General features: G+C 39.8%; 1 long non-coding RNA gene across 1 annotated transcript in view; it reads left to right on the forward strand.

Annotated features, from left to right (window-relative positions):
• The window catches only part of LOC143443764 (uncharacterized), a 26255-nt gene extending 18743 nt beyond the window's left edge, over positions 1-7512 (forward strand). The window contains exon 5 of the long non-coding RNA XR_013113060.1: positions 7498-7512. This is a non-coding gene — a long non-coding RNA (uncharacterized LOC143443764). The remainder of the gene's footprint in view (positions 1-7497) is intronic.
• Positions 7513-12638: the final 5126 nt, after the last annotated feature.

Genomic DNA, 12638 nt, shown 5'->3' on the forward strand with positions numbered 1-12638 from the left:
CATTAGCCTGCCTATCTATCTATCTATCTATCTATCTATCTATCTATCATCTATGTATCTATCTATGTATCTGTCTACATATGTATGTATGTATGTATGTATGTATCTACCTACCTATCTATCTATCTATCTATCTATCTATCTATCTATCTACCTATTTATCTATGTATGTATGTATGTATGTATGTATCTATCTATCTATCTATCTATCTATCTAGTACCTACTTATTTATCTATCATCTGTCTGTCTGTCTGTCTGTCTGTCTACCTACCCACTCATCCACCCTTTCTTTCACAATATATTTTTTTTAAGTTATTTACACTGTGCGTGCAGCCCTAGCTCTCCTCTAATTCACTATAGGAATTGCAGTCAGGTTGAGAGCCTCCTGCCCATGCCTCCTCAGCATGCATCACTCCTAGCTGAAAACAGTGAATGTCTATATTAGAAAAGGAAAGTCAGAGATTAATTCTAAAATTATTTGTGAAGAATACAGTTTTATAAAGCACAGATTTAAATGTCAGTTTAGTGTTCTATTTGATACTGCAGGTAAGTGCTTTTCAGTCTAGCAGGAGAAAGAGAAGTAGAACTGTAAAAGGGTCCCTGGAGAGTAAGAGTTCTGTTTGTCAGACAGACCTGGATAAAGCACAAACAAGCTTTAATCAAAGGTTTTGATGTCTCTTAATGTTACAATAGCATTTGAATCTATGAAAGAAGGAAGGCCTGAGTTTTGCTAGAAATATAGACCTTACTAAGACCCAGCACAGACTGGATTTTGCCAGTGAAGACAGGCATATCCCAGTGAACTATGCACAGAGAAGCAGGCTGGGCAAGGCCACCTTGGGAGTCAGCAGCTGGTGTTGGGCTGAGGTTGGGTGTGCTGTCCAGTGCAGAGCCCCTGAAGGAAGTGGTGAATGCAGGCCAGAATCTTGATGGGGACTAAGCAAGAGGATATGTGGGTACAACTAGCCCCAGAGATCAGGGTATTCCTACAGGTGTAAGAGTATAAGATGAAGAGAGATGGAAAAGAAAGGGAGAGGTGAACTCAAAGTCCAGCAAAATTGGCAGCTGCATCCAGAGCAGTTCACCAACAATGCACAGGGTTCTAATCTGTGAACTTGGCTCAAAGGAGGGGACAGGCCAGAGCAAGGTGAGGCTTGTTTATAGACTTTGAACTCTAGTCCCTGGACAACTTGGGTCTATGGGGCAGGAGTCATTGCTTAAAACCTATCATGCAATTCAGAAGGCCTCAAGCCTTTCTCAACTGTGCTTGTACAAAAGAGAGTCAGATTTCACTTGTGGTAAGTAGGAGACAGGTGCTGAGATCAAGAAATCCAGAATCTCCACAGATAATTGTCACTATATTGCTTGGTTACAAAAATCAGTATATGCTATTAAAATGACAATTTATATCTAGGAATCATATGACCTAAACTATTCAAAGGGACCTCAAGTTTGTGCCAGTCTAATCCATATAAGTCATAAGCCAAGTTATCATGTGTGTGCTACATGTGCATATACATGTGTGTGTACAGCCAGCTAGTTCCGTCTCTATACTCCTGGTTTGTGCCACGGCTCTGGGGTTACAGTCATAGATGAGAGCAGGCCTGGTTGTTATGTGGTTGCTAAGATCTAAACTTAGGTCCTCATGATGGTATAGCAAGCACTCTTATACCTTGAGTCATCACCCAGACTCTTGCCCCATTAAAAATAGTTTCATATAACGTCCTACAAGTTGAAAAATGGAAGCTGGCCATTTTCACTTCCTGTTCTGTGGACTGTGGGTTAGAAAGCAGTGTCTGTGTTGAAGAGCCCTGAAGAACAGTGTTATTTGACAGGAGAAGTGATCACATTGGTGAGTGTTCCTTTTCTAATGAAAAAAAAAAAATGTATTTCAAATTCATAGTAGTCACCCTGGAGGTTCCTTTTGGTCAAGATCTGTTCAAAGCATTACTGGTGCGCAGTGAATACCAAATGGGACTCAATACACAGAGAGACTCAAGTCTTCCCAAAGTCAAAGCCGTTGAGTCTGGGCACTTCATCATTGACAGAGAAAGATTCACCTTCCATGATCCAGAGAGGTTCACTAGGCAAATGTGACTCAACTGGCTGAGGCCTCTTAGGATTCTCTCCCTACAACACTCCACACCATCCGAGAGGAAGAATTTGCCCTCTGTGAGAATCCATGCAGTGTGTAGAGGATGCCCTCTGGGTGGTCTGATTTCCATAGAAGCGTTCTTACAACTCTGTAATTGTATGTAAGTGACAGCATGCAAAATAATTCTTATGTATAGATGTGCAAAGGTTCATCCTGCCTCTTAGAGGTACCATTGGCCCTGTCCCCTGCTGTGGAAGAAAGCTAGTTTTGCTTCCATTTGCACATTCATTTCAATATTCTTGAGCTATAAACATGTGTTTTTCAGCTTCTCCCTTGAATCAGATATAACATCTGCCTGACTGCTTCTTTATGAGTAAGATGAAATCTATAGCACATGTTCATTTTATATTCTTATGAGTCATGGTTACACTTTTTTTGAGGGGGAGTTGTCCTTTAGCACCACCTTCTGTGTTTCAGTTTTTACTGGAAGCTTCTCCTTCACTAGCTACTTAAAAAAAAAAATCGCTAATTTGTTTTGTTCTCAGACACAGCATCACCGCTGTTCGACTCGAGGTTGGTGTACGATCTAATACTATGAACCGTGTACATTCAAATATAGTTATGACGAAATATTTGACAAGACACAGTTTAAGAAAGGAAGAGTTTATTTATTTTGGCTTCTCATTTGAGGGGATGCCTATTGAGGTGTTGGCATTGAGTGAGATATTCGTATTCTGTCTTCTGTTAGGAACCAGAAAGATGAATTCTGGTGTTCCTCTCAACTTTAGGGTTTTTTTTCCCCTCATTTTAATTTAGTTTGGGACTCTAGCTCTTAGAATGGTTCTACTTACATTCACAGTGAGTCTTTTCCTCTGCAGTCAAGACTTTCTAGAAACATCCTAATCTATCTCGGGAAGGCTTCAGTCTTACTATTTAGTTGAAGATGGCCCTGAGCCTGGGATCGTCCTACCTCTACCTCCTGATGCTGGGATTTTAGACATGTATCACCGTGCTCAGTTTATGCCATGCTGCGGATGAGCTCAGGGCTTTGTGTGCTAGCAGGCAACGATCCTAACAAATGAGTCACATCACAGGCATGATCACTTTTCACATAAATCACCACGTCAGCATTCTAATTGACATCCTACCTTTAACCTTGCATTCCTTCCTGTTCCCCAGATTCTATTATGTGCACTTTACCCCTCTTTCTTCTTTGAGTTTCTTATATCAGTCTTATAACCCAGGCTGTGTTAGGAAGTTAGACCACAAGAGATCTGTCCTCTAAAAAGACGGATTAACTATTCTGTTTAAAAGAGGAGATTTGGAGAGGAAGTATTCTCAGTGATCCCCTCTCCTGCTCTACTGCTTAGTAATATGGTAAAAATTAGCAGAAAATAAATCAAAAACTGCTAAGCTGACCCATCCTCAGGGGCTAAACCCAAGTCATATGCATCTCACTAAATACCCACTGAAGTTTAGAACTAACAATGAGGTTATGAGTGAAGAAGACAAGAGCTATCACTATGGAAACTTCAGTGTTTTAGGGGACAGAGTGCAGCCCCTGGACATGACTTAAAGCTATACCTAGAAAGAGCTGAATTCTAGGGTCCTATAAAACCAAAGTATTCCCTGGAAGCTTGTTAAAAAAGAATGAATCTTCAGGCCCCGAACCCACATCTCCTGCATCAGAAGCTGCGTTGTGTTAAGATGCTAGGTGATCAGAATGGACATTGAAGTTGAAAAGCCTGTGTAAGAGCTCCATGTTTGCTTCTGGAAAGTCAGGGACAAATTGTTTACCCGCCACACAGGAACTTTTAAAAGTATAAAGGTGTTTCTACTTCATTCGTATCTTCTAAGGCTGCTGAGATAGTGAAGGTGTTCCTACATGTAAAGAACTTGGTATCCCTGCACTGAGAAACACCTTGAGAAATATTAGCTCTTGCTAACACACAATCAAACTAAAGAGAGAAACACCTCACTAGCATGTCAGTCACTCACCTGCAGTGTGGCACTGAGACAGGTGCTCCCTTGGACTCTAGCACTGTCACTCCACTGTATATATTTACTTTGAGTATTTTTGTTGTCATATGTGTGTGACCTGCCTCATACAGGAGTGATGTGTGTCTGAGGTCATATTCAAGAGAGTTTTATGTGTAATGTGAGGATGAAAGTGAGGATGAAAGACAGAGCTAGGCCATCTAGCATCTTTCTGTGGATGGTTTTCCATACAAGTGGCTGGCCTGGAATTTCTTTCTGATTACTCACTTTAAGTTCCTTGTGCTTTTGACTTAGGAGAGTGGGCTGAAGGTCTGAGGTCTGGAAGGCTTACACAAAGACCACAACAGTATCATACAAGAAAAACAACACGCATATGTGTATTCATCACACACACACACACACACACACACACACACACGGCCTGTAAAGGGCACAAGTGCTCATAGAGAAGCACTAGAGAAACTAGGGATATTAATCACACAAGGCTCTCTCCTCAATGAACAAAATGTATAGCTGGTTTCTGTCTATAAGGCTGAGAATGGGTGTTGGTAATAACATGGCGGCCTTTGCTATCTGTGGCACCAGGTCTCATGCAAATCCTCCAGAAAGTTTATCACAAATTCTCTCTCCCTAGACCTTTAACTTCAGCTTTGTTTCTCAGTCAATAGAACTCATCCTTAGTGGAGATGTCACATGTACTTTGTAGTCTTCAGACCTCTATGTTATCTTGGTCAGAGACCACACCAGTAGAACCTCTTCATGGTAGAGGTTATATGAACTTTGCAAAGTAGTTTCTATGTACTCATGCCTCAAGCTTTATTGTACACATGGGATTGAGGTAATTCTTACCAGGACACTCTTTTTCCCCAAAATTGTACTGTACTTAAATATTCTAAAAATAAGTTGGCCTGGGGTCAGATTCTGGTCGTTTGAACCAGCCCGGCTAACTAAGTCGTGTTGACTCAACTTTCCTTGTTAGCTCACATGGATCGTTTCAGTGCCAAGGGTAGAGTGTGCAGGGGCCCTCACAGAGGCTGGATAGAGCTGGCAGGAGCCATTGAAGTGGGCACAAGAGACACAATAAAGTGTTTGATGTTGACTCATGATTCACTATAATATTAAAATGCACATCCCAGAGTAGAGATTTTAGATACTAATGAGACACGTGATTCACAACATTCTATGTACCACTACACGTAACAGACAGAACATGGTTGAGAGAGCCCATGTTATGCAAATGCCTCCCCAAACCACATTATGTTATCTCAATCCTCCATCCTCTGTCCAGCTCAACTGAGCTAGCTAACATCTTTTTCTGCTTTGGTCCACTTCTTGCTCCTTGGAAGTGTTCTATTGCTGAACAGACTGTCTCTGCTTCTGCTGTAATGAAGGGACCCTGTTCAAGTCCTTGTTTAGGGACACACACATCTGGAGTGCCCAGAAGTTGCCTATTGGGCCCTAATATCTGCCAACATGGCTTCCATGTAACTCACTTCCCCTCTTCTACTTTCTTTCTTTTCTATGGGTACCTTTATTCCCAGAGACTTCCTCAGTTCTAAGTTCTTTCTAAGTTCTCAGATTGATGGCTCAGGATTGTGGAAAGACTTCTATCCAGCTGCCAGTGACGTGACTGCAGGATGAGACAACAGTAGAGGCACACTTGAGGTTGGAAGCTTCTGTTTCTTTACACTTTTACTTTTAGTAAAACATTTCATAGCATAGCCTTGAGAGTACAATTCCAACTGAACTTGAATCGTGATGAAGCCACATTGTCCTCTCTAGCTAGGAGGGAGAAAGCATGAAGCCCCATTCTCTGGGACAGAATCTCTTGAATCGCCCTGGGGATTGTAGACACGGACCTATGGGGAGTGTAGAGATGAATTTCTAAGATCATGGTCTTGAAGAGCATTTTATGGAGCGTTATCTGGTGGTCTGAGAAGCAAGGAACAGGTCCTTTCAGCAAAGTCTTAGATCACAAAATAAGGTTCTGTGTTAGACCTTACCCCAAGGAGATTCAATAGATATCATTACAGAGAATGGGTCTTTATGTCTCCCTCCTAGGTAAAAAGAATAATGTGGAGTTATCATGATTCAAGCTCAGTGGGAACCAGATTCTCAGAGCTACACTATAAAAAATATTTTACTGAAAGTAAAGTGTAAGTAACTGATGTGGGAGGAGCTACCCTAATAATGGGGACACCATTTGCTGGGCTTAAGCCCTGGGCAACATATAAAGGAGAAAGCTACCTAGGTATTTATCCTTCTTTTCTTCAGATGTACTGTGCCCAGCTTTGAGCTCTTGACATCTAGGGGTTTTTTTTGTTTGTTTGTTTTATATAACTTTTTATTGAGTATTTGTGAATTTCACACCTTTCATCTCAATCCCACTGATGTCCCTGTTCCTACCCTGCCCCCTTTCCTTGGACCCTCCCCCACTCCAGAAAAGGAAAAAAATCAATCTCTGTGCCAGTTACCTTGAGTTTTTTGTTTTGTTGCTGCTGTTGTTTTTTGTTTTTTTCTAGTTTCATGCAACCTTTATGAAATGTATAATGACAGCAGAATTATATCTTGATCACACATCAATAAAGAAATAACTCAGATGCATGGGATGATACCCTTAAAAAATTTCAGTGCATGAATTGTTTTTGGAAACTGAGTTTAGGGCAGGTGTAACTGTAAGGACACAGACATACTAAAATATTACAGTCTCACACTTATAAGTCAGTTTCCCTGAGATGAAGCAGCAGCAGCAAAAGTGTTACCAAAGAGACTGTAGGGTACCAGCCACACCCAGAGCACAAATTGCATAACATTAGTTCAAGAAAAATATGAGGATGCTCATTGGAAACAGGAGGGTGGGGTTAAGAGAAAGGAGGAGAGGGGTCTCAACCTGTAATTCAGAATGACATCAATCAAACACTTAAAACTTTTGGACATATTTCTTTATTTCATTTCACTGTTTTCTTATAAAGAATGTATTTTATGGGTATTCTGAAAGTATCTGAAGATCTCTTATTTTTAACTCTATGTAAAGGTATTCTTACAAAACTGAAAACTGGATAATTTTCAGTAGGTATTTGTGTGTTCCAATAAAAAAAGTTCAGTTTTAATATCTCAAGTTTTCTAAATTGAACCTTTGGCCTTGTTACTGATATAATATTGGGTTAGATTTTCATTAGCAGTGAGAAAAAAGTTTTTCAATTTTTTTTTCAATTTTTTTTGTTTGTTTTTGTTTTTCGAGACAGGGTTTCTCTGTAGCTCTGGCTGTCCTGGAACTCACTCTGAAGATCAGGCTGGCCTCAAACTCATAAATCCGCCTGCCTCTGCCTCCCAAGTGCTGGGATTAAAGGAGTGCACCACCACGTTTTTCAATTCTTGTTTGTTTGTTTTTTGTTTTCCCCAGAGCTGAGGACTGAACCCAGGGCCTTGCACTTGCTGGGTAAGTGCTCTGCCACTGAGCTAAATCCCCAAACCCCTCTACCACCTATATTTGTATTTATAACATCTTTGTTTATAAACTAGAGTCTGTTTTATATGCATATTTTCATGTATGTATTTTTCTACAATTTCTTTCATTTAAGAATATATTACAGTTGGGAGTGTCAGGAGAAGGAGGGGGATCTGGGAGAAGAAGGAGGAGGAGCGTGGGTGAGTCTGATCAAAATGTGTTAAAGACCTTCTCAAAGACGGAATGCCAGTATAGTTAAAAAGGAATATATTGTAAGAGTTTTCAGATCAACACTAAGAACTGTGTTTCATCTTCTGAATAGGCACAACTATATACCATTGAACAGAAATGTCATTATTTGAGGGATCCTTCTTTTATACACATATCACTGTGACTGTATGTATACATCATTGTAGAATCACATTCTACATGTGGGCTTGCTAAACCATTAGGCAAACATAATGCAATTTAAAGGTAATTGAGAAAATGCCTCCAAAGATAGAAAACAACATCCCCCAACTTCTATAGCAATTTATATTCTTATTCTCAATATATAAAAGAAAGTTTTCTCTATACATAAAATTTTTATCAATATAGGAGAGGAAAAATACTGCAGTTTAGATCTGTATTTTTTAGTGGATTGAACATATTTTTATAGACATATGTATTTATTTTTAAAAAAATATTCATTTAGTCAGTGTATGTGCAAGTGCTGGTATATATATATATTACACACACACACACACACACACACACAGAGAGAGAGAGAGAGAGAGAGAGAGAGAGAGAGAGAGATCTGCAGAGGCCAGAGAAAGATGTTAGATCCCTGGAGCTGGAGTTACAGCTGGTGGTGAGCAGTCATGTGGGTCCCAGGTCATCTGTAAAAGTAGCAACTGCCTAGCCATTTCTTCAGGTCCAATTTACATTTCCAATATAAATTTCCTGCTCCTGTCCCCAGTTTTCTCTTTGTTAGATTTATGGAAAATATTTGAATAGTTTAGCTATTAACCTGATAGCCTCTGTCTTAATCATGTTTTATATTTTCTCCCTATTTTTTAAATTATGATTTCTTAGACAGAGTCTTACATTTTATGTATACTGGCTACCTCAGACTTATACTAATTATTGTCTCCATTTTCTAGACAGATACCAAGTATCAAAATTAAAACAGGATCAGATAAACCATCTAAACAGTCCCATAACCCCTAAAGAAATAGAAGCAGTCATTAAAAGTCTCCCCATCAAAATAGTCCGGGATCAGATGGTTTTAGTGCAGAATTCTATCCGACCTTCCAAGAAGACCTAATACCAATTCTCTTCAAACTATTCCACAGAATAGAAACAGAAGGATCAATATCCAATTCGTTCTATGAAGCTACAGTTACACTCATACCTAAACCTCACAAAGACCCAACAAAGAAAGAGAACTACAGACCAATCTCTCTTATGAATATTGATGCAAAAATACTCAATAGAATTCTCTCGAACTGAATCCAAGAACACATCAAAGCAATCATCCATTATGATCAAGTAGGCTTTATCCCAGGAATGCAGGGATGGTTCAATATTCAGGAATCCATCAATGTAATCCACTACATAAATAAACTCAAAGAAAAAAAACCTACATGATCATCTCACTAGATGCTGAGAAAGCATTTGACAAAATTCAACATCCCTTCATGTTAAAAATCTTGGAAAGATCAGGAATTCAAGGCCCATACCTAAACATAGTTAAAGCAATATACAGCAAACCAGTAGCCAGGATCAAACTAAATGGAGAGAAACTTGAAGCAATCCCACTAAGATCCCACTCTCACCCTACCTATTCAATATAGTACTGAAAGTCCTAGCCAGAGCAATTGGACAACAAAAGGAAGTCAAAGGGATACAAATAGGAAAGGAAAAAGTCAAAATTTCACTATTTGCAGATGATATGATTGTATACTTAAGTGACCCTGAAACTTCCACCAGAGAACTCCTAAACCTGATAAACAACTTCAGCAAAGTGGCTGGATATCAAATCAACTCAAATAAATCAGTAGCCTTCCTCTATTCAAAGGATAAACAGGCTGAGAAAGAAATTAGGGAAATGACACCCTTCACAATAGTTACAAACAATATAAAATTCCTTGGAGTGAATCTAACCAAGCAAGTAGAAGATCTGTATGGCAAGAACTTCAAGTCTCTGAAGAAAGAAATAGAAGAAGATCTCAGAAGATGGAAAGATCTCCCATGCTCCTGGATGGGCAGGATTAATGGCCATCTTGCCAAAAGCAATCTATAGATTCAATGAAATCCCCATCAAAATTCCAAATCAATTCTTCATAGAGATAGAAAGAGCAATTTGCAAATTCATTTGGAATAACAAAAAACCCAGGATAGTGAGAACTATTCTCAACAATAAAAGAACTTCTGGGGGAATCACCATCCCTGACCTCAAACTGTACTACAGGGCAATAGTAATAAAAACTGCATGGTATTGGTACAGAGACAGGCAGGAAGATCAATGGAATAGAATTGAAGATCCAGAAATGAGCCCACACACCTATGATCACTTGATCTTTGACAAAGGAGCTAAAACCTTCCAGTGGAAAAAGGACAGCATTTTCAGCAAATGGTGCTGGTTCAACTGGAGGTCAACATGTAGAAGGATGCAAATCAATCCATTCTTATCTCCTTATACAAATCTCAAGTCCAAGTGGATAAAAGACCTTCACTGATGTGGATGGCTGGAAGTACATGCTGACAAGAACCTGATATAGCTGTCTCCTTAGAGGTCTGCCAGAGACTGACACATTCAGAGGAAGATGCTCAAAGCTAACCACTGATTTGATCAAGGGTTTCCAATGGAGAGATTAGAGAGAAGACTGAAGGAGCAGAAAGGGTTTGTGACCCCATGAGGAGAGCAACAATACCAGCCAACCAGAGCTCCCCAGAGTCTAAACCACCAGCCTGGGAGCACATAGGGAGGGACCCATGACTCCAGCTATATATGTAGGGGAGGATGACTGTGTTGGGCATAGGTGGGAGAGGATATTCTTGGTCCCATGAAGGATTAACACCGAGTAGGGGGGAGTGTGAGGGTGGAGAGGTGGGAATGGGGGGTAGGTGGGGGCACAGCCTCATAAAAGCATGAGGAGGGGGGATGGGATAGGATGTCTCTGGGTGGTGGGGGGAAGTGGGGTAAGGGAATAAAATCTGAAATGTAAATATAATACCCAATTAAAAAATAAATTTGAAAAAAAAATATTGTCTCTGAGTGTTGGGATCATAGACACATGCTCCTACATCCAACCATCTCACAGTCTCTTGTCTTTATATCTGATTTTGATTATCTTCTTTGTTTCTGTACTTTCCATATTGAAATTTATTTTTTCTTTCTTAAAAATCATGTGTGTGTGTGTGTATGTGTGTGTGTGTGTGCGCGCGCACGAGCGTGCATTTTAGTGTGGGTATGGAAGCCTGAAGCTGATATTGGGTGTCTTTCCTCAATGTTAACATTTGTGTTTTAAAAACAGGGTTTCTTATTGAACTGCATTAGTTGTTCCAGGCTAGCTTGCCAATGAGCTCGAGGGATCCTTCTGTCTTGGCGACTCTCACCTCCTGTCCCCTTCTAGTCCCCTATATCCCCACACCTCAGAACTGGGGCTATAGATTTGCCATCATACCTGGCTTTTACACAGGTCCTGGGAATTCTAAATCTGGCCCACATGCTTGCATGGTAAGCATTTTATTGACTGAGCCTGCTATTATCGCTATATGATGATATCTTCAGACTTTCCCTTTATGGCTTTTGCCTTTCATGTTTTGTTTTGTAAAAGCTCCACTTCATGACCAGTGAGAAAACCTAATTCTGAACTGCTAACGTAGCTCACTGATAGAGTGCTTGGTAAGCATATCCAAGGTTCCAGTCTAACACTAAAATGAAAACAAAAATCCCAATTAATATTGAACCCTAAATTTCTGAACATAAGAATGATTTGGTTTAGATTTCTGAGTTGGAGGCCAGCCTGGTCTACAGAGTGAGTTCCAGGACAGCCAGGACTACACAGAGAAACCCTGTCTCGAAAATACCAAAAAAAAAAAAAAAAAAAAAAAAAAAGAGAGAGAGAGAGAGAGAGAGAGAGAGAGAGAGAGAGAGAGAGAGAATGATTCGGTTTGGTCCATCCATTATACATCGTTAAATAAACGATAGTACAAAAATATAAAAACATATGATGAACGGCTCAGAATGTGCTCTGCAATAGTGTGTGTGCTAAACACGCTTGAGGCCCTGGGATCCGAGTGTAGCAAAAATAAATAAATGATACGGACATCATGTACCCCCAATTCACAGAACATAGACTCGTAAATTTATTCAATTGCTGTCTTAAAGGCAGGTTTATTTATTAGAACATTTCCAATTTCCACTAAGATTGAGTTCTTCATGCTTGCAGTAGCTCTGAATATTTTTATGTCTATTACATCACTTGAACTTTTCAAAGAAAAAAAAAATCCTCAATACTTTGACCTTGAAAGCATCTGTTGATGGCATGTTCTTACTTTCTTTGGTATGGAAAACACATTGATCTTGGTGTTTATTGTATTCCTTATCAGATTACTTACCTAGGCCACGTCTTCATTTTTATTGTATTCCTTATCAGATTATTTACCTAGGCCACATCTAGGGTGGGGCTTGCTTAGTGAGTGTTCTCAAATGCTGCCTGGAAATCTAGATGTTATGTGCTTGGAGATCCTAGAGAAGTATTACAAGGCTCCAGAGGAAGTTATCATGACTAAGCAAGCAATGAGAAAGCACAATTCAGGGAAACTTAAATTAATGATAGATAAAACTATCTCATTCTAGAAAACAAGTCCCTAGTAAATCAAATTCATCAGTACCCAGTTGTGCCATGCCCTGGGCCCCTCTTCTGCACTTGCTTTCTTCCAGGTGATTTAGGTATCTCCCTTCTTCATAGTCACCTATAGCAACAAAAGACTCCTTTAAAGGCAATGATATTTGACTACTCCCAGGACTTTCTCCCAGAATCTTCTGAAGAGCTGAGAGAACCCAAATTAAAAGATGTATCGGAAACCCCATATCTATTCCCGCTGTC

The sequence above is a fragment of the Arvicanthis niloticus genome, chromosome 10 (assembly GCF_011762505.2).
Source record: "Arvicanthis niloticus isolate mArvNil1 chromosome 10, mArvNil1.pat.X, whole genome shotgun sequence".
Classification (NCBI taxonomy): domain Eukaryota; kingdom Metazoa; phylum Chordata; class Mammalia; order Rodentia; family Muridae; genus Arvicanthis; species Arvicanthis niloticus.